Source organism: Carlito syrichta, unplaced genomic scaffold, assembly GCF_000164805.1.
Source record: "Carlito syrichta isolate Samal-C Ts95f unplaced genomic scaffold, Tarsius_syrichta-2.0.1 Scaffold315355, whole genome shotgun sequence".
NCBI lineage: Eukaryota > Metazoa > Chordata > Mammalia > Primates > Tarsiidae > Carlito > Carlito syrichta.
The window spans coordinates 636,395-659,499 of record NW_007259451.1 but is presented as its reverse complement, the minus strand read 5'-3'; the positions used below and the strand labels follow the sequence as shown (position 1 = coordinate 659,499).

The 23,105-nt window shown below is 40.5% G+C and overlaps 2 protein-coding genes across 5 annotated transcripts in view; one reads left to right on the top strand and one right to left on the bottom strand.

Moving 5' to 3' along the window:
* LYSMD2 (LysM domain containing 2) overlaps positions 1 to 22,702 on the bottom strand; it is a 38,234-nt gene extending 15,532 nt beyond the window's left edge. The window contains exon 1 of one of the 2 annotated variants that reach the window (XM_008072588.2): positions 22,663 to 22,702. The gene's annotated coding sequence lies outside the window, so the exon portion shown is untranslated. Of the gene's footprint in view, positions 1 to 8,153; positions 8,178 to 22,662 lie in introns of those variants that run through there. The other variant, XM_008072589.1, reaches the window with a different exon arrangement.
* A 214-nt stretch (positions 22,703 to 22,916) lies between these two features.
* The window catches only part of TMOD2 (tropomodulin 2), a 55,067-nt gene continuing 54,878 nt past the window's right edge, over positions 22,917 to 23,105 (top strand). For 2 of the 3 annotated variants that reach the window (XM_021706215.1, XM_021706214.1), the window contains exon 1: positions 22,917 to 23,066. The gene's annotated coding sequence lies outside the window, so the exon portion shown is untranslated. The remainder of the gene's footprint in view (positions 23,067 to 23,105) is intronic. The other variant, XM_021706213.1, reaches the window with a different exon arrangement.

Sequence of the window (23,105 nt, the reverse complement as noted above, 5' to 3'; positions counted from 1 at the left end):
TGCGAGGAAGCGGGGGCTAAGACAAACCCATCCGCGGGCGTCCTAGGCCCCGGGGGGACCCCGCGCCATGCCCACGGAGCCCGGGGGAAGCCGCCCTGGCCACAGCGAGACGAGACACAGCTTTGCCCTGCCTCCTTTACTGATTCCTGGCTCAGACCTTCAAGCTCTCAGACCTTCAAGCTGGCTCAGACCTTCAAGCTCTCAGACCTTCAAGCTGGCTCAGACCTTCAAGCTCTGCCAATGCCAAGGGTACTCCCTCCCCCCACCCCGTGACCTCAGAGTCCACGTCACAGAAAACTTAAGATCATCAAAAACACACAGCTTTCCCAGGACCATCCCAACAGTCTGGGGGGACCAGTTCTTCCGACAAGACGCCAGGGAGGGTGACGCTTCTATGGCCCGGTGGGCGGCCTCAAAATAGCTCTCCAGTTGTTTTAGTTTCATTCTTCTTTGCACTCTAGGGCCAATTTTAGTCCTGCTGCCCTGAAAGCCTGATCACATACAGTTCATTCTCTGGGCTCACTAGTTGGAAGTTACTATCTGCATCCATCCTCCCCCGCCCATCAGTTTCTACTTTGACACCCTGAAATCATAACTCCCCCAGATATTACCACGATATCCACCAAAGACCTCCTATTTGTACTCTTCATCTGAACACCCCAACAGACCGTGTTGTACAGAGTAGGTGCACATTTACTAGAATTCAGTTGTAGTCTGAACAACTCTCCAGTGAGAGGTACCCCATAGGAAGGACATGAGACTGGAACAGGAGACCAAAAACGGATGGGAGAAGCAAGTGGCTCTCACATCACTATCCCACTCAAAAATCCTCCAATGGCTCCCTGGGTAAACTGCAATAACATAAATCCACACTGGCATTCAGGCTATTATTTATTTGCTTTTTCTTTTCTTTTGGATACAGGGACTTACTCTGTCGCCCAGGCTGGAGTGCAGTGGCACGATCATGGCTCACTGCAGCTTTGACCTCCTGGGCTCAGGTGTCTTCCTGCCTCAGCTCCCCACCTTTCCTCCCCCAGTGGCTGCGATTGCAGGTGCACACCACCATGCTCCGCTAATTTCTGTACTTTGGTAGAGACAAGCTCTCACTATGTTGCCCAAGCTCTCACTATGTTCTCCAACTACTGGGCTCAAGTGATCCTCCTGCCTCAGCCTCCCAAAGTGCTGGGATTACAGATTTTTGTTACTCATGTTCTTATCATACCCCATCTATAAGTCATCCTGTATACTTCACATGTTCCTGCCAAACAGAGCCACTTGAACTTGCCTACTTGTTCCTATTTCATATCTTGCATATGTTACTCCCTCCAATTGTAACACCACTCTTCCAATAACCTGTCTGCATTTCTTTTGTTTTCTTTTTTTTTGAGTCAGAGTCTCACTCTGTCACCGAGGCTGGAGTGCAGTTGCACACTCATGGCCACTGCAGCCTCAACCTACTGGGCTCAGGTGATCCTTCTGCCTCAGCCTTCCAAGTAGCTGGAACTACAGGTGCGTGCTACCACACCCGGCTATGTTTTTGATTTATTGGAGAGATGAGGTCTTGCCAAGTTGCCCAGGTGGGTCTCGAACCCGCGGGCTCAGGCAATCCACCACCTCAGCCTCCCAAAGCGCTGGGATTACAGGCTGAGCCACCGAGCCCAGCTCACAAGTAGTTGAATTGAGGTGTAGTGATCATGAATGCTAATTTATGTTGTTTAGAACGAGTCTGCCATGCACGAACTTTTGGGTGGTATTCAGTGTGTCCAGTTCAGGACCCAAGAGAGAGGCAGAACTCCAGAGTCTGCCTCTCCATGAATAGATAAGATCAGGTAATGTTTCAAGAAAGAACAGTATCTGCCTTCAAAGAGTTGATAGTCCAATGATGAGACAGCATATCACATGCTTTCCACTAAGAAAAAGTTTACTGAAGGACTGGATGGGTTTTTTGTTTTGTTTTGTTTTTGTTGTTGTTGAGTTGAAGTCTCACTCTGTTGCTCAGCCTGTAATCCCGCGCCTTTGGGAGGCTGAGGTGAGTGGATTGCCTGAGCCCGCGGGTTTGAGACCCGCCTGGGCAATTTGGCAAGACCTCATCTCTACAATAAATCAAAATGAGCCGGGTGTGGTAGCGCATGCCTGTAGTTCCAGCTACTTGGAAGGCTGAGGCGGAAGGATCGCCGGAGCCCAGCAAGTCAAGCCTGCGGTGCCCGGGAGTGGCCACTGCACTCCAGTCTGGGTGACAGAAGTGAGACTCCAACTCAAAAAATAAAAAATAAAAAAATAAAGTGTTCCATGATGAATTACTTGGGGGTAACACTGCAAGCTATATTTCCTTTTTTGGAGATTCACAATGTGCATTAGGATACTGAAGGTTCTAGAAGTCGTGCAGTGAAGTAAGTTACTGGGTTTTGCTTGACGCAGTATTTCCCAAAGTCATCTAACTGTGGAATCTTTTTTCTCAGAATATCTACAGTTTGAGAAATGCTGAATTAAAGGGGAAAGATAGTCCTGTATATGGAACCAAGAACATAACTTTGAAAAGTCAGAGATTACCAAAAGACAGAAGAATAGGTAAGGGGCAGAAAATGAGCCAACAGGAAAGAGGCTAGGTGATGATCACTTAATTACTTTACAAAATGACCAAGGTGTCTGTAGAAGTGCAGGGGAAAAGTTAACACCAAAAATGGATAAAGGTTTGAAAGTCATCCCACTTCTCTCCTATTGTGGTTAATTTCTAAGCTGTCCCGAATTGTTTTCAATTTCTCCAGTCATACAATATCCTGGGCCATATAGCACCTCCCAAAGAGTGGTAATGCTTTGGAATATATTACACACAATTCTCAGAATTTTTTTCCATGATTCATTTTGGTAATCATCACTAGTATTTCTTCTGGATCTCACAAATTAATCAACTTGAATTAATATTCATTTGATATTTTATTTTAAAATATTTTACCCAAGCTCATCTTGAACTCCTGGGCTTAAGGGATCTTCCTGTCTTAGCCTCCTGATTTGCTGAGATTACTAGCATGTGCCACCACACCTGGTTATTATGTATTTGATATTTTATACTTAGGGTCCTTTGTGACTTACTTTTCCCTGTATACCTGGGCTGTTTCCAGATAGCCAAGATTCCTGTGAATTTGATAACTATTTCTCCAGAATTCAAAGAATAAAAGTTAATACCTATAATTTGCAGCTCATATTGAATATTTCATTTGTATTCCTTCTTAAACTAGAACTTCAAACATTCTTTTATATGTATCTACCTACAACACAGAACAAACCTCACACTTGATGAAACATTAGCAAGTTGTGGTGGTTCTACCTGTAACTTCAGCACTTTGGGAGGCAGAGGCAGGAGGATCACTTGAGTCCAGGAGTTTGAGGCTAGGAGTTTGAGACCAGCCTGGACAACATAGAGAGACCCTATTTTTACAAAAATAAGAAAAAGTAGACAAGTGTGGGATTGAATGCTTGTAATCCTAGCTTTTCAGGAGGCTGCAGTCAGAGGACTGCTTGAGCCCAAAAGTTTGGGGCTGCAGTGAGCTATACTTATGCCACTGAACTCCAGCCTTGGTAACTGAGTGAGATCCCAATGGAAAAAAAAAAAGCATTTCCTTTGAGGAGAAGAGTAAGAAATAGAAGCCTTCTATCTCTGCCTCTGTGTAACATTGTTCTAGAGATCCTTGCTAATGTAATTTTAAAAAGGGAGAGAGGGAAGTGAAGATTGAAAAGAAACAAACTGTGGTTTACAGATAGTAGGTAATATTAAAATGTTTACAAGCAACACAGATAACAGCTACATTCAAATTATTAAGAGTTCATCAAAGTTACAGCTGGGTGCAGTGGCTCACATCTATAATCCCAGCACTTTGGAAGGCCATGGTGGGAGTATTGCTTGAGCCCAGGCATTCAAAACTAGCCTGGGCAACATAGCAAGACCTCATCTCTACTACAAAAACCAAAAAAATTAGCCGGTTGTGATGGCATGCACCTGTAGTCCCAGCTACTTGGGAAGCTGAGGCAGGAGGATTACATGAGCACAGGAGGATGAGGCTGCAGTGAGCTGTCATCATACCACTGCACTCTAGCTTGGGCAATACCAAAAGACTCTGACTAAAAAAAAAAAAAAAAAAAAAATCCACAAGATCAATATTTAAGCATCAACTGCATCAATCAATTAGAAAATATAAGTTTGAAAAAGATGACATTCCAGATATTAAACAAAAATATATAGGAATAAATGTAACAAAAGAGAAGCATGTCTTGTATGGAAAAATATAAAACTTTACTGAAGTACATAAGAGAAAATTTGAAAAGCAAAGATATACCATATTTGTGAAGGGGAAATGCAAAATAATGAAAATATAATTTTCTTCACAAACTAATATATGAACTCATTAAAATTCCAGCCAAAATCTCTATAGGATTCTTCACAGGATGTGACAGGGTTATCCCAAAATTCATATGAAAGAGAAAGAGCTAAAAGAGCCAAGACATTCCTGAAGAAGCAGCATGAGGGAGGAGGACCTCCCCTCACAGCAATGAGGTCTTATAATAAAACTAAGAACTAAATCAATATGAGACTGATGCTGACATAAACAAATATGACTAAGGGACAAAGAAGTAAGCCAAGAAACACACTCCTACATACTAGAGAACTTAATCTATAACAGACATAGAATTACATCGTCAATAAACATTGCTGGAACAACTAATTTTTTTTTGAGTTGAAGTCTCACTCTGTTGCCCAGACTGGAGTGCAGTGGCACGCTCCGGGCCATCACAGCCTCGACCTGCCGGCCTCCGGCAATCCTTCCGCTCAGTCTTCCAAGTAGCTGGAACTACAGGCGCGCGCTACCACGCCCAGCTAAATTTTTGATTTACTGTAGAGATGAGGTCTCACCAAGTTGCCCAGGCGGGTCTCGAACCTGCAGACTCAGGCAATCCACTCACCTCAGCCTCCCAAAGCGGGAGATTACAGGCTGAGCCACCGAGCCCAGCTTGACAATTATCCACTTGACAAACAATGAAGTCAGTCCCTACCTGATACCAAACATCAAAATTAGATCAATTAAAGACATAATTAAGAAAAGGAAACTTTAATACTTTTACAATACCAGTTTTTATAACCTTGGGCTTAAACAAGATTCCAAAAATACAAACCACACAAAACAAGACTCATAAACTCTATATTTCAACATTTAAACCTTCTGTGTATCAAAAGGCACCTTAAAAGTTTGATAAAAAGTGAAAGAAGATATTTGTAACAAATATAACTGACAAAGTATTACTATCCAGAATATATTAAAAGGTCTACAATTATTTTATTATTATTGTTATTTTTTTTTTTAGTTGGAGTCTCACTCTGTCATCCAGGATGGAGTGCAGTGGCATGCCCACAGCCACCCCAGTGTCAACCTGCTAGGCTCTGGCGATCCTTCCGCTTTAGCCTCCCATACAATTATTAAAAGACAAACACCCACTAGTAAAATGGCCAAAAGATATGAACATACAATTTACAAAAGAAAAATTCAAATAGCTAATAAACCTAGGGAAAGATGTTCTACCTTGCCAGTAAGCAAATAACTTCAATTTGTGTGTGTGTATGTGTGTGTGCGTGTATGTGTGTGTGCGTGTGCACGTGAGAAATCCAATTTGTCTGTGCATGTGTGTGTATGTGTGTGTGTGCTGGAGTCTCACTCCACTGCCCAGGCTGGAGTGCAGTGGCACGCTCACAGCCATCTCAGCATCGACCTGCTGGGGTCTGGTGATCCTTCCGCCTCAGCCTTCCAAGCAGCTGGAACTACAGGCACATGCTACCACGCCCGGCTAATTTTAAGAAATTCAATTTAAAAGTCACAATCTTATAGGCATAATATTAGCAAAAATTAGTAAGTGTATATTATTATTTTTTGAGTCAGAGTCTTGCTCTGTTTTCCAGGCTAGAGTGCAGTGGTAGTCATAGCTACAGGAGCTGAGAACTCCTGGGCTCAAGTGATCCTCCCACCTGAGCACCCTGAGTAGCTGTGACTACAAGCACGCGATGTTTTGTTTTGTTTTTGTTTTTTTGTGGAGACAGGGTCCCGCTATATTGCCCAGGTTGGTCTCGAACTCCTGAGCGCAAGCAACCCTTCTGCCTCGGCCACCGAAAGTGGTGGAATTACAGGCATGAACCATCACCAGAAATTAGATCATTTTAAGTACTGGTGAGGTTGTCAAACAACAAGAACTCTCAAACAGTGTTGGTCACAATGTAAGCAGATGTAACCACTTTGAAGAGTCAAATGGCAGTACCTAGTAGAGCCAAAGAAGTACATATCTGGTTCTGACAATCTGACAATCTAAACTAACACAAAAGTCATCCTACTGTTAAGTATTGACAATCTATATTAATTTTTTTTTTTTTTTTTTTAGTTGGAGTCTCACTCTGTCGCCCAGACTGGAGTGCAGTGGCCGCTCCCAGCCACCGCAGCCTCGACCTGCTGGGCTCCGGCGATCCTTCCGCCTCAGCCTTCCGAGTAGCCGGAATTATAGGCGTGCGCTACTACACCCGGCTGATTTTTTGATTTATTGTAGAGATGAGGTCTCGCCTGCCCAGGCGGGTCTCGAACCCACGGGCTCAGGCAATCCACTCACCTCAGCCTCCCAAAGGCGCGGGATTACAGGTTGAGCCACCAAGCCCAGCTCTATATTAAATTTTTAAAATAAAATTCATAATTGAGCTGGCAATTTAAAAAGGGATGGCCTTAGGTATCAAACAAGAGGGACTTGAAAGAGCCATAAACCAATTGCTTAAGAAACAGTCAAGATATCTTTAAAATAAGGAAAGAGAAACTACCCTACCAGATATCAATAATTAGTATGAAGCTATAATAGTTAAGACAGGGTGATAATTGATACTGGAGACAAATGGATAAGAATAGTGCAGCCATGATACAGAATCATAAATGGATGAGATAGTCACCTTATAACAAAGATGGCATTGCATATCACTGGGGAATGGTCTAGAAAATGCAAGACATCAGGACAATTGGTTATCCACATCTCTACTTTCTAATATACATAAAATTTAATTTTAGATGGATTAAAGACAATTATGAAGGGCAAAACTTTAAAAATTTTAGAAGAATATATAGCAAAATATTGTCATGATCTCAGAGTAGAAAAGGACTTTTTCAGTGAGGCAAAAACAAGGATTATTCATAAAAGAGCTGTTTATTAAGCATGACAACATTAACATCAAAAACTTCTCCTAACGAAGAGATACCTTAAAGAAAATGAAAAGACAAGTTGGAAACTAAGACAGGATACAGATATCCCAAGGAGCCAAAAATATTGAATAAAATGTTTGAAATATTCCTCATCCTAGCTCTAGCTAATTTTTATATGAAAATCAGTACCCAAACAGATTCTGAAAATTAGGTATCCCTTATTTGAAATCTGGCTATCTGAATTCAGAAACTGCATCAATTCTGGTAGCAAAGAATGTGCTTAATAAAATATATGGCAGGCCGGACTTGGTGTCTCAGTCTGTAATCCCAGCACTTTGGGAGGCCGAGGTGAGTGGATCACCTGAGCCCGCGGGTTCGAGACCCACCTGGGCAACTTGGCGAGACCTCATCTCCACAATAAATCAAAAATTAGCCGGGCGTGGTAGTGCACGTCTGTATTTCCAGCTACTCGGAAGGCTGAGGCGGAAGGATCGCCGGAGCCCAGCAGGTCGAGGCTGCGGTGGCCGGGAGCGGCCACTGCACTCCAGTCTGGGCGACAGAGTGAGACTCCGACTCAAAAAAAAAATATATATATATATATATATATGGCTAACTAAAGATTAATAATATTTAAAGAGCAAATTCCCCTGTATCAAGAAAAAGACAAATAATCCAATGACAGATTGGCAAAAATTAAGAAATTTGGCAAGACTGGTTATTGGTGAAGACAGAATTTCTTTTTTCTTTTTTTTTTGGGGGGGGTCAGAGTCTCACTCTGTTGCCCAGGCTGGAGTGCAGTGGCACGCTCACGGCCACTGTAGCCTTGACCTGCTGGGCTCAGGCAATCCTTCTATCTCAGCCTTCCAAGTAGCTAGAACCACAGGCATGTGTTACCATGCCCAGATAATTTTTTGATTTATTGTAGAAATAAGGTCTCACCAAGTTGCCGAGGCTAGTCTCGAACCCATGGATTCAGGCAATCCTCTCACCTCCGCCTCCGAAAGTGCTGGGATTATAGGCGTGAGCCACTGCACCCAGCGAAGACAGAAATGTTTATGCTCTGCCTGGGAAAGTACAATTTGGTATAACCACTTTGAAAAACACTCTGCCATTGTCTTACAAAACTTTATATGTGCATTCCCTACAGAACAATGCTAGATATTATATATACCCTGTTATAGAAATTCTAATACTGGATACTGTATATACCCTGTGGAAAAATCTTGTACCTGTACACCAGGAGACATGTGTGAGGATGTTCATAGCAGCATTATTAGGAATAACAAAAAACTGAAAACAATCAATTATTCATTAATATAATAATCAAATTGTGTTATACTTACATAATTGCATACTTTTTTTTTTTTTTTTTTTTTTTTTTTTGAGTTGGAGTCTCACTCTGTCACCCAGACTGGAGTGCAGTGGCTGCTCCTGGCCACTGTAGCCTTGACCTGCTGGGCTCCGGTGATCCTTCCGCCTCAGCCTTCCAAGTAGCCAGAATTACAGGCATGCGCTACCATGCCTGGCTGATTTTTTGATTTATTGTAGAGATGAGGTCTCGCTGCCCAGGAGGGCATAATTGCATACTTTAACAGTTTATTGAGACAGAATTCATATATCATATAATTAACCCATTTAAAGTATACAGTTCAATGACTTTTTACATATTTATATTACATTGTTAATTTTTAAAATTGTGATAAATATATGTAACATAAAATTTATCATTCTATTTTTTAAGTACACCATTAAGTAGCATTAAATATATTCACAATGATGTACACCCATCACCACTATCTATTTCCAAAAATGTTTATCATTCCAAACAGAAACTCTGTGACATTAGAACAGTAATTCCACATTCCTGCCTCCCCCAGTTCCTGATCACCTCTAGTCTGCTTTCTGTCTCCATTAATGTGCCTATTCTAGATAGTTCATATAAGTGGAAGCATACAATATTTGTCATTTGTGTCTGGCTTATTTCACTTAGCATAATATTTTCAAGGTTCAGTCATGTTGTAGCATGTATCAGAACTTCATTCCTTTTTATGGCTGAATAATACTGCATTGTATGGATAGCGCACCTTCTGTTTGTCCATTCACTTATTAATGGACACTTGGATTCTGTCTTTCGTGAATAATGAACATTGATATGCAATGTTCGTTGTATATATAATATATAAAATATACAATATTTTTTTCTTTTTTTTTTTGAGTCAAAGTCTCACTCTGTCACCCAGGCTAGAGTGCAGTGGCACGCTCACAGACACCGCAGCCTCAATCTGCTGAGCTCAGGCGATCCTTCTGCCTCAGCCTTCAAGTAGCTCGAACCACAGGTGTGTGCCACCATGTCCAGCTAATTTTTTTGATTTATTGTAAAGATGAGGTCTCACCATGTTGCCTAGGCTGGTCTCAAACCCCTGGGCTCAGGCAATTCTCTTGCCTCTGCCTCTCAAAGTGCTGCCTCCCATGAACCACCATGCCTGGTTCAATATACACCCGGCTATGTTTAGGTTTTTGAACAACCACCAAACTGTCTTCCACAGTGGTTACACTATTTTACATTTCCACTAGTCATGTACAAGGGTTCCAATTCTGCCACATTCTCACCAATATGTGTAATTTTCCATTTAAAAAAATCATTGTAGTTATTCTAGGTGTTAAGTCATATCTCACTTTGGTTTTGATTTGCATTCCCCTAATGACTAATAATGTTGAGCATCTTTTCATGTGCTTATTGGCCATTTGTATAACTTCTTTGGATAAATGTCCATTTAAATCCTTCACCTACTTTTTGGTTGGGTTGACTTTTTGTTGTTAAACTGTAGGAGTTTTATATATGTTAAATATTAAGTCCTTATCAGATATATGATTTCCACATATTTTCTCTCATTCTGTACGTTGTCTTTTCACTTTTTGATAATGCCTTTGATGTATAACAGTTTTCCATTTTTATGAAACCCAACTTTATTTTTTCATTTATTGCTTATGCTTCGTTGTCATAGCTAAGAATCCACTGCCAAACCCAAAGTCATGAGGATTTACTCCTATGTTTTCTTCTAAGAGTTTTATGGTTTTAGTTCTCATATTTAGATTGTTGATCCACTTTGAGCTGAGTGTGTATATGGTATGAGATGGGGGTACAAATTTATATGGAAATCCAGTTTTCCCAGCACCATAGGTTGAATAAATTATTTTTTTCCAACTGAGATTTGGTGCCCTTGTAAAATCAACTGGCCATAGATGTATGGCCATATTTCTGAACTTTCAATTCTATTCCATTGGTCTACCTTTACACCAGTACTACACTGTTTTCATTAGCTTAGTGGTAAGTTTCATAATTTTCAGTGCACAAATCTTGTTTCCTTGGTTAAATCTATTCTGATGTATTGTATTCTTTAGATGCTATTGTAAACAGAAATTTTTTTCTTAATTTTCCATTCTGATTGTTCATTGCTGCTGTACAGACACTGAACTGAATTGTGTGGGTTGATCTTGCACCCTGAAACTTTGCTGCATTCATTTATTAGCTCTAGTAGTTTTCTTGTGGATTCTTAGAGATTTTCTATACCTATATAGAATCATGTGATCTGCAAATAGAGATAATTTTACTTCTTCCATTCCAATATGAATGTTTTTAATTTCTCTTTCTTGTGTAATTGGTCTGGATAGAAATGCCAGACAGCCGGGTTCGGTGGCTCAGCCTGTAATCCCACACCTTTGGGAGGCTGAGGTGAGTGGATTGCCTGAGCCCGCGGGTTCGAGACCCGCCTGGGCAGCGAGACCTCATCTCTACAATAAATCAAAAAATCAGCCGGGCGTGGTAGCGCGCGCCTGTAATTCCGGCTACTTGGAAGGCTGAGGCGGAAGGATCGCCAGAGCCCAGCAGGTCGAGGCTGCAGTGGCTGGGAGCGGCCACTGCACTCCAGTCTGGGCAACAGAGTGAGACTCCAATTCAAAAAAAAAAAAAAAAAAGAAATGCCAGACAATGCTAAATAGCAGTGGTAAAAGAGGGTATCCTTTCTGATCTTTAGGAGACTGCATTCAGTCTTTCATCACTGAGTATGATGTTAGCTGTGGGTTCATAAAAGTCCTTTATTAAGCTGAGAAAGTTCCCTTCTATTCCTAATTTTCTGAGAGTTTCATCATGAATGTGTCGGATTTTGTCAACTGCCTTTTATGCATCAACTGAGATGATGTCTTTTATGCAAAGGTTTTCCTCCCTTTGTCTATCAATGTGATGTATTACTTTTATTAATTTTCTTATGTTGTACATTCTGAGTTCCTGGGATAAATCCCACTTGGTCATGGTATACTGGGGATGTCAAAAAAATGTATACACATTTTAAGAGATGTTATCTATGTATTACTTTTAGTTTCCAATAATCAGAAGTATCTGGATGCTGATCTGATTGTAACCACTTTGAGCCCTCTTGTAACTGCAGATGTCAAACATGACTTGTACTCATCTTTCGTTATCGGAATATACTGAGTATTACAATTTTGATATAATTTTTCCTTTCTTAAAATGTGTATACATTTTTTGGCATCCTCTGTATAATTCTTTTGATGTATTGTTCAATTTGATTTGCTAGTATTCTGTTCAAAATGTTTGCATCTATATTCATAAGGAATATCGATCTGTAATTTTCTTTTCTTGTGATGTCTTTGTCTGGTTTCAGAATCAGAGTAATACTAGTCTTGTAAACTGAATTAGAAAACATTCTCTTCTATTCTATTTTTTGGAAGTTTGAGAAGAATTGGTGTCAATTGTCCTTTAAATGCTTTGTAGAATTCACCAGTGTATCAATCTGGTCCTAAGTTTTTTTTTGTTGGGAAATTTTAAAATATTTTTCTATTTTTTCTTGAGTCAGTTTAGGCAATTTGTATATTCCTAAAAATTTTTCCATTTCATCTAGGTTATCTAGTTTGCTGGCATACCAGATATAGTTTGTAATATTCTGTTACAACCCTTTTTATTCCTCTCTGGTCGGTAGTTTTGATTTGATTTTGATTTCAGTTACTTGCATCTTCTCTCTTTTTTCTTTGTCAGTCTAGCCAAAGTTTTATCAGTTGTGATCTTTTCGAAGAAACAAGTTGTGGTTTCATTTTTTTTCTATTCTCTTTTTTTAAATCTATCTTTACTTTAATCTGTAGTATTTTCTTCTTTGTATTAGTTTTCTGTTTAATCTGTTTCTCTTTTTCTATATAAAGTTAGGTTATCTATTTGAGTTCTTTTTTATTAATATAGGCAATTACAGCTATAAATTTCCCTTGGAGCCCTGTCTTCACTGCATCTCATAAGTTTTGGTATGTCAAATTCATAATTGCATATTATAGAGCAGTAAAAACAAATGCACTACAGCTACCCGTAACTTTATAGCTTTGTGAGAAACTAACAAGCTGACTTTCAAAGTGGAGGTATCATTTTATGTTCTCATGAGCAATGTATGAGAGTTCCTATTGCTCTACATTCTTTTCAGCATCTGATGTGGTCAACGTTTTTAATTTTGGCCGTTCTAATAGGTGTGTAGTGGTACCTTATGTTTTAAATTGCAATTCCCTAATGACATGATGTTGAGCATCTTTTCATATACTTATTTGCCATCTGTATATCTGTATATCTTTTCTGGTGCGGTATCTGTAAAGCTCTTTTGCCCTTTTAAAACATTAAACTGATTGTTCTCATTTTGTTGAATCTTTGTGAGTTTTTTGTATATGATAGATACAAGTCCTTTATCAGGTATGTCTTTTTCCATTTTTTTTCTCAGTTTATAATTCTCTTAGCAGGGTCTTTCTCAGAGCAGAAGTTTTATTTGTTTGTTTGTTTGAGTTGGAGTCTCACTCTGTCGCCCAGACTTGTGCAGTGGCCGCTCCCAGCCACTGCAGCCTCGACCTGCTGGGCTCCAGCGATCCTTCCGCCTCAGCCTTCCAAGTAGCTGGAACTACAGGCATGCACTATCATGCCCAGCTAATTTTTGATTTATTGTAGAGATGAGGTCTCGTCAAGTTGCCCTGGCGGGTCTCAAACCCGTGGGCTCAGCCAATCCACTCACCTCAGCCTCCCAAAGGGGCGGGAAAGTTTTTAACTTTAATAAAGTTCAACTTACCATTTTTTTCTTTCATGAATCATGCTTTTAGTGTTATATCTTAACCAAATCCAAAATTACCTAGATTTTTCTTCTATGTTATTTTCTAGAAGTTTTATGGCTTTGTAATATGCATTTATCTCTATGATGAACGCACCTTGAGTTAATTTTCCTGAAATCTGTGTTTAGATTCATTGTTTTGCACGTGCATGTTTTGCACGTGGATGCTGAAAATACATCCTTTCTCTATTGACTTGCCTTTACTCCTTTGTCAAAAATCAGTTAACTGTATCTGTATGAGGTTATTTCTGGACACTCTGTTCTGTTCCATCAATCCGTTTTTCTGCTTTTTCACCAATACCACAGTTGATTACTGTAGCTTTATAGTAAATCATAAAGTTGAGTAGTATCAAAATTTTCCTTGACTTTGTTTTTCTTCAGTATTCTGTTGGCATTTTTGAGACGTTTTCTTTCTTTCTTTCTTTTTTTGAGTCAGAGTCTCACTCTGTCACCTGGGCTGGAGTGTAATGGCATACTTCATGGCCACTGCAGCCTCAACCTGCTGGGCTCAGGTGATCCTTCTGCCTCAGTCTTCCAAATAGCTGGAACCAAAGGCATGCACCACCATGCCCGGCTAATTTTTTAATTTTGTTGTAGAGACAGTGTCTCACCATGTTTCCCAGGCTGGTCTTGAATCCCTGGGCTCAATCAAACCTCTTGCCTCAGCCTCCCAAAATGCTGGGATTACTGGCGTGAGCCACCATGCCCAGTCTCTTTTACTTTTTCATATAAACTTTGCAATCAGTTTGCTAATATGCCCAAAATTGTATTAAGTTAATTGTATTAAATTAATAAATCAAATTGTGAAAAATTGACATTCTAACAATATTGAGTCTTTCTATCTATGAGTACTGAGTATCTCTCCATTTATTCATAATTTCTTTCATCAGAGTTTTGTTGTTTACTTCATATAGACGTTGTACATATAACTATGCATTTCTTCTTTTTTTGGGTGCTAATGTAAATGACTTTTGTTTTGTTTTGTTTCTGAGTCAGGGTCTCACTCTGTCACCCAGGCTGGAAGGAGTGCAGTTGCACACTCATGGCCACCCCAGTGTTGACCTGCTGGGCTCTGGCGATCCTTGTGCCTCAGCCTTCCAAATAGCTGGAACTAGAATTGTGTGCTACCATGCCTGGCTAATTTTTCAATTTTTATTGTAGAGACAAGGTCTCACCATGTTGCCCCGACTGGTCTCGAACTCAGGGGGGCTCAGGGAATTCTCTTGCCTTAGCCCCCCAAAGTGCTGAGATTACAGGCTTGAGCCACTGCGCCTGGCCAGGGTTGTTTTTTAATTTCAAATTCCAATTATAGAAAAGCAATTTTATTTTCTATATTAACCTTGTAGCCTACAATCTTTTTATAATCAGTTATTTGTCCCAGGAGTGTGAGTTTGGGTTTTGTTTTTTTTTGGGGGGGGGTTGATAATTCTTTGGGATTTTCTGCATAGACATTCATATTATCTATGAACAAAGGTCATTTATTTCTTCCTTGTCAATCTGCATATCCCTTTTTCCCTCTTTATTGTCTTATTGCATTAGCTAGAATTTCCAGTACAATGTTGAATAGAAGTGGTGGCAGGGATATTCTTGTCGTGTTTCTGATCTTAGGGGGAAAGCATTTAGTTTCTCATCATTAAATGTAATGCTAGCTGCAGAGTTTATTTTATAGATTTTTTTTTAATCAAAGTGAGAAAGTAGTCCTCTATTCCCAATTTGTTGAGAGCTTTATATCAGGATGGGGGTTAGATTTTGTCAAATGCTTTTTCTGCATCTAGTGATATAATCATAGGATTTTTTTCTTCTTTAGCCTATTGATATGATGGGTTACATTAGTTGATATGTGAATATTGAACCAATCTTGTATACCTGAAATTAATCTCACTTGTTTGTGGTATATAATTCTTTTTATATAATGTTGGATTCAATTCGTTAATATTTTGTTGAGGACTTTGATATCTATATTCATGAGAGGTACTAGCCTGTATTTTTTCTTTCTTATAATGCCTTTGTCTGGTTTTGGTATTAGGGTAATTCTGGCTTTATGAAATGAATTAAGAAGGGTTTGCTCTGTGTCTATTTTATGGAAGAAACTGTGGAAAATTGGTGTAATTTCTTCCATAAATATTTGGTAGAATTCATCAATAAAACCATCTGAGCCATGATAAACCAAATAAAGATTAAAGCAGAAATAAATGAAATAAGAACTAGAAAACAAGGTAAAATCAACAAAGCCAAAAATTGGTTCTTTGAAAAGATCAAAAAAATTGACAAATCTTTACCTAGCTTGACCAAACAAGAAAAAAAAAAGAAAAGACTCACATTATTACTAAGGCAGAAATAAAGAAGGGGACATTACAACTGAACTTAGAGAAATTAAAAAGATAATAAAGGGATATTATGAACAACTATATGCCAACACATTAGATAACTTAAATGAAGTGGGAGTTTTATAAAGACACAAACTAACAAAACTAATTCAAAAATAAATAGATAATCTGAACAGATGTAGAACAAGTAGAGATTGAATTCGTTTTTCTATTTTTTAATTTTAATTTTTTAATTTTAATTTTTAGAAAGCAGGATTTATTAAGAGGACAGAAAAGCTCTCACAGTGGGAGGGGACCTGAGGGGGTTGCCCCCAAATTAGTATTTTTAAACCTCTGACAACGAAAAGCCACGGCCCAGATAGCTTCATTTGTGAATTGTATCAACATCTAAAGAACTAGTATTAATCCTTCACAAATACTTCCAAAAAACAGAAGATGAGGGAACACTTTCTAAGTCATTTCATAATGCCAATATAACCCTAATACCAAAACCAGTCAGATATCACAAGAAAAAAATATAGACCATTATTTCTTATGAATGTAGACATAAAAATTCTCAGCAAAATGCTAGCAAGTGAAATGCAGCAACATATTAAAAGGATTATATGCCATGACCAACTGAGATTTATCCCAGGAATGAATGGTAAATTTAATATCCGAAAATCAGTGTATATACCATATTAATAGAATAAAAGAAAAAAATCCCACATAACTATCTCAATAGACACAGAAAAAGTATTTGATGAAATCCAGCACCCTTTCAGGATAAAAACACTCAATAAAGCAGGAATAGACAAGAACTCCTGCAAACTGATAAAGGATGTTTACTAAAGGATACCTTCAAGAACATGAAAAACCCCCACAAAAGTGGGAGAAAATATTTACAAGTCACATATCTGATAAGGAACTTGTATCCAGAACATATAAAGAACTTTCACAAATTGATAACAAAACAAACCAATTTTAAAATAGGCAAAGGACTTGAATAGACATTTTGCCAGATATAAAATGGCCAATAAGCATATGAAAAAATGTTTAACATCATTAGTCATTAGAGAGATGAATATCAAAATTATAATGATACCACTTCATACCCACTGAAATGGCTGTAATTTTTAAAAGATGTTAGCAAGTGTTAGTGAGGATGTGGATAAATTAGAACTCTCATCCATTTCTGGCTAGAATGTAAAATGATGCAACTACTTTGAAAAACAGTTTTGTGGTGCCTAAAACACTACACATAAAGTTACCATATGACATAGTAATTCCACTCCTAGATATATTCCCAAGGGAAATGAAAACATATGTCTGTACAAAAACTTGTACATGAATGTCATTGCAACATTATTCATAATAGCCAAAATATGGAAGCAATTTAAATGTCCATCCACTGGTGAATAAACAAAATATTGTACCCATACAGTTAATCATGTTTGATCATAGAAAGGGAATAAAGTATTCATACATGCTAAAACATGGATGAACCCTGAAAATATGATAGAGGAAAGAAGCTGATCACAAAAGACCACATGTTGCATGATTCCATTTATGTGAAACATCCAGAATAAGCAAATCTAGAAATGTCAGAAAATAGATTTGTGGTTGCCAGGGTCTGGGTGTGTGGGAGGAATGGAGAATGACTGCTAACGTATATGAAACCTCATATACATATAGCCCCCTTTTGGGGGTTTTGAAAAAGTTCTAAAGTTAGACTGGGTGATAGTTACATAAATCTGTAAATACACCAAAAACCATTGAACTGTATACTTTTTTACAGAGTGAATTTATGAGATGTGAAATATATCTTCTTTTTTTTTTTTTTTTTTTTTGAGTTGGAGTCTTACTCTGTCACCCAGGCTGGAGTGCCGTGGCACCCTCACGGCCACTCCAGCATTGACCTGCAGGGCTCTGGCAATCCTTCCGCCTCAGCCTTCCAAGTAGCCGGAATTACAGGCATGCGCTACCATGCTCAGCTAATTTTTTATATATTGCAGAGAAGGGGTCTCACCAAGTTGCCAGGGCTGGTCTCAAACCCATGGGCTCAGGCAATCTACTCACCTCGGCTTCCCAAAGTGCTGGGATTACAGGCTGAGCCACTGAGCCTGGCCTATCTTTATAAAACTGTATTTTTAAAAAAGAAAAAATGTAGAGAGAATGGTTTACTAAAGCTTCATCACTCAGCTGAAACCCTGATCAACTCATGGACAATCTTACTTCATCTACAGGCACCATTCTACCTCTCCCTCACTGGCGTGTTTTAAAAGCAAATTCAAGATATTATTTCATCTGTAAATATCCTGTTTATTGCTCCAAAAAGAAGAACTCTTCTTAAAAACATAATCATGATACTGTTATCACATCCCCAAAAATTTTAAATAATACCCTAATAGAAATAAATATCCTGTGCTTGTTCACATTTTACCCAGTGTCTCATTAATGTAATTTTTTAAACAGCTGCTTTGTTCAAATCAAGATCTACACATTACTTTTGGTTATCTGTTTCTTGTGTTTTTATATTATCTATAAGCTTTCCTGCCCTCTTTTATTTTTCTTACAACTTATTGAAGAAACTGAGTTGTTTGTCATGTATAGTTCTCTACATTTGACCTGTGCTGACTGTATCACTTCATTGCTCAGTGATTAGCTTTTAGATGCTTGCTGCCAATTATACTATAAATACAATATAATTGATAATACATCAACATAGTCGCTGCTTCTTTAGTCCTTATTAATCACCATGTCTTTTGTGATACAAATGATCTCATTTAATCTTTGTAACAACCTCATGTGATAAGGATGATTATCCTCAGTGTAGAGATGAAGCAGATGAGGATTAGAGATGTTAAAGAAATTTGGCCACAGTCAATCTGCCAGTAAATATCTGGGTTCAAACTTGGGTCTGTCTGATGTTAAAACTTACGCTGCTTTCTGTCATATGATAATATCCCCTCACATTTCCTTTGCCTGTGGTTTGTGGTGGTGGTTTGTTTTTATCAGCTCTAGGAAGCAGTCGTTCAGCCCATCCAAAGAACATACTTCTACATTTCAGCTATAACACTTAGGATGCTTTCAGCATCAAGTAACAGAAAACTTCATCTCAAATTGACTCCACAATAAGGATATGTATTATCTTATACAACAAGAAATCCAGAAATAGGGCAGCACCAGTGCTGATTGATTCACTGACTCAACAACATCACAGACTTATGTTCATTCTAACTCTTTACTTTATCATCATCAGTGTGGTGGCTTTATCCTAAAGCTAGATCCCCTGATGGTTACAAGATGACCATTCCAGTTTCAGGTAACAGCCAGATGCAACAACACCCAGTAAAGACAGTGGCATGTTTCCCTGTATGCATCCATTGAAGAGCAAAAAACTTTTTTCTCAGAATCCTTCAGCAGACTTCTCCTCAGGTCTCACTGGTCAAAACTGGGTCACATGCCCACTCTCAGAGACCAGTGAACTTCTCTCCTGTTCCCCTTGACCACGATAGGTTTAAGGGTGTACCTCTGAGATAGTAACAGGATGGACACCCATACAGGCTTCTGTGAAGAAGGAGAGAGGGGACTCGATATTGAGCAGGCAACCAACATTATCTACTACCTGTTCCCAATGAGGTATGCTATATATTCCATTGTGAATGATTAAATTACTTCAGTATAACTGCCACATAGCTTTGTTTGTTTTTGTTTTTTTTTTACTTTCTGCCACGTGACATTTACTACGAATGTATTGGCTTCTTCATTTACAGGAAGAAAAGGCTACACAAGATGATCTGTGAGGTCCCTTCCCGCCCTGGGAGTTATGTTTCACTTTTTATATTTGCATTTTCTAAACAGCAAGTAGAAAAGTTAAGCCTACAAGATATGGTCCAGAAATGATGGTGGGTTTCAGCTGACAAGTCACAGGCATGGCTGACATCCTTTCGTCCTTAAAATAAGACACAGGCATTAGATTTGAAGAACAGGCTGGAACTGATCTTTTTTCTTTTTTTCTTTTTCTTTGGTAATATCGTTCTAATGCGTTTGACACTAAGTTAAGTGTTCTACATTCCTCATTCATCCACTAACACCTAATAGCACCCAGCCCTCATCATACAGAGACTGATCAGAAGTTCCTTTTCAGAACTGTCTTTAGTTTGGCGTCAACATTCTCCTGGAGCTTCCACATGGTTCTGGGACTATAGGATAGCTCTTGTATATCTGCTTAGGCTGACAACTATGACCTTGAATCATTTCTTTGTTTCCTTTTACAGCCTGCTTCTGAAGCAACGTTCTTTTCATTTTACCACATGCAGCCATTTTTCCATGTGAGGAATCACAGGAAACCAAAGAAAAAGATAATACACTACTGGGTACTTTTGCTACTCTTCTTCCAATATGAATAAAATTCTTTATTATTTTTCAGCATATAACTACTATCAGTTTTCATTTATTTATTTATTTATTTAAGTCAGAATCACACTCTGTCATCTAGGCTAGAGTGCAGTGGCACAATCACAGCTCACTGCAGCCTTGACCTCCTGGCTTGGGAAATCCTTCCACCTCAGCCTCCTGAGAAGCTAGGACTACAGGTGCACACCACAACCCAGGCTAATTTTTTATTTTTTATTTTTGTAGAGACAGGGTCTCACTATGTTGCCCAGGCTAATCTCGAACCCCTAGGCTCAAGGAATCCTCCCACCTTGGCCTCCCAAAGTGCTGGGATTACAGGTATGAGCCACTGCACCCAAAATTTTTCTGGAAAAACTGCTGGCTTGATCTCCAGACAGCTCCATTCTTATTTAACTATGACTATAACAGTAAAAAGTCAAAGACATCCTGTCTGTAACACAGGACATTTTGAATAACGAATGTACAGGAAGGCCAGGCACAGTGGCTCACACCTGTAATTCCAGCACTTTGGGAGGCCGAGGTGGGAGGATTGCTTGAACTCAGGAGTTTGAGACCAGCTTAGGCAACATAGCAGACCTCTTCTCTACAAAAACAATAAACAAAAAATCAGCCAGACTTGGTAGTATGCACCTGTTATCCCAGCTACTCAGGAGGCTGAGGTGGAAGAACTGCTTGAACCCAGGAGATCAAGGCTGCTGTGAGTCTTGAGGTGCTACAACATCCCAGTTTAGGTGACAGAGAAAAAAATTATACAGACACACACACACACAAAGGAAAATTTAAAAATGGGATTTCAATTGTTTTGGTGACACCATCATTTCATTTTACTTTTTCCAGTTCAGCTTTGTCATTCTGACAGGAGGCCCAGGGTATAATCCATTCCCACAATTGACTGTGAACAACACCAGTCTCTCAGTCAGCATCTTCTGTGTGCCAGTGTTCATCTCTAAGACCCAGTGTTGCAACGGTCTTAGACAATTAACTTTCTGATTCAGCCTATCTGCTGGGGAAGGTATGGCCCGGTTTTGAAATGCACAAAGGAAAAGACAATGCTGAGGGTGCCCACAGTAAAGGGAGAGAAGATAGGCCTAATCACCTGCCGGATGGCCTTGAATTAGTCATATCACCTCTCTGTGCCTCTAACTGAAAAAACATCCTCACTCTGCCCATCTCACAAGGTTGTTGCAAAAATCACATGAGGACACAAATAGGAAAGTATTTTCACAAAAGCAAAGTGGTGCTATTATTTTCAAATGTGGAATTTCCTCTGCAGCACTTTTTTTTTTTGGCCACATGACTACAGCACACCTCATGCCAGATTATAAAGCTGATTCACCTCCATTCACCCTTTGTCTGTTTCAGACAGAGATCACACTAGCCATGTGGCATCCATCCCTTTGGTTCACTTTCCTCCACCACATCTCTAAATGCAAATCCCACCATAATGTGAAATACTGAATAGCAGCAACTTGGAAAACTCAATATAGCTTAAAATGTCAAGATAAGAGCCATATGCACGGGTTATGCTTAAAGTATGCAGCAAGGGTTCACAATGGAGAAAGCGACCACATCCAACTAGAAAAGGCTTCTAAGCCGAGCTCGGTGGCTCACCTGTAATCCCGCACTTTGGGAGGCTGAGGTGAGTGGATAGCCTGAGCCCGCAGGTTTGACACCCGCCTGGGCAACTTGGCGAGACCTCATCTCTACAATAAATCAAAAAATGGGCCGGGCGTGGTAGCGCGCGCCTGTAGTTCCAGCTACCTGGAAGGCGGAGACGGAAGGATCGCCGGAGCCCAGCAGGTCGAGGCTGCGGTGGCCGGGAGCGGCCACTGCACTCCAGTCTGGACGACGGAGTGAGACTCCAACTCAAAAAAATAAATAAATAAAAAAAGAAAGAAGAAGAAAAGGCTTCTAGAAGGTAACCCTACTACGTCATGTATTTTCATAATTCTGATCTGTGTCCTAAATCACCTCCCCTCTCCAAGCTTCATGCTTCAGAAACAAGATAGTATTTTCTGTATCTTTGTAGCTCGCGAGAACCTGGCAGAAGAACCTCTCAGGACATATCCAGGGATGCAGTGAACCAGCTAAACACAGACAACAAGCCCGGTGGATTTCAACATTTGCCCAGGCCAACGAGGCCCACTATCTATAGATGAGCACTACACGTAGGACTTCCCGAGCCTAGGAACTCCCTCGTCACTCCCAAGGAAAGAACCTTTACTGAGTATGCACTGAGAGCCTGACACGGACATGTGCTACGAGCCGTTTCATTCTGACCATAAGTCTTCCAGTTTCAAGCCTATTCTGCAGATGAGAACGCTAAGGCGCAGACAGGCAAAGTCGCCAGGTCTCACACCTCGTGAAGCCACCGCATGTGCGTGGGCTCCCCGACACCCTCACGCCACGACTTCAGATGGGCCTCCCTCAACTCCAGCTCGCTGACATCCCTCCCCAGGCTACTAACCCAGCCACTCTTCCCACGCCTTCGCCCGGCCAGTAAAACGCGGGGCAGGCCCGGTCTGTACCCGAGTCCGGTCTCCACGAGGCTTCCACGTCAAGGTGCTCACTCACCCCAAGTCTCCCCTCGAGCTTGAAAAGCCTGAGCCACCACCCGCCTCTCCGAGCGTCTCAAAGGAGCCGGCACAGCTCCTCCCCGCGCCGAGGCTCCTCCCCTGCAGAGCGGTCGCGGGGTCGGGATCCAGATTCCGGGGGGAGGATACCTGCGGGGAGGCGCGAGGGGTGGGGACGCCCAGCAGCGCCTAGCCGGGCGGGGGTCGCTCCTCCGCGCGGCGCCGCGCGCCCCCGGGAACTACGCTTCCCAGCCTGCTCCGCTGCAGCCGCGCCCGGCCGGAGCCTCCTGTTGATCGTCGCGCTCGCACGGGCCACGGCGCCGCCCCTGCGCGCCCGGCCCCGCCACCTCGGGGCTGACGGACTGAGGGCCAGCACCGCCGGCTCCGGGATGGGCGCACGGACTGGTGAGCGCGCCTAGGGCGGGCGGGGACCCACCGGGCCGG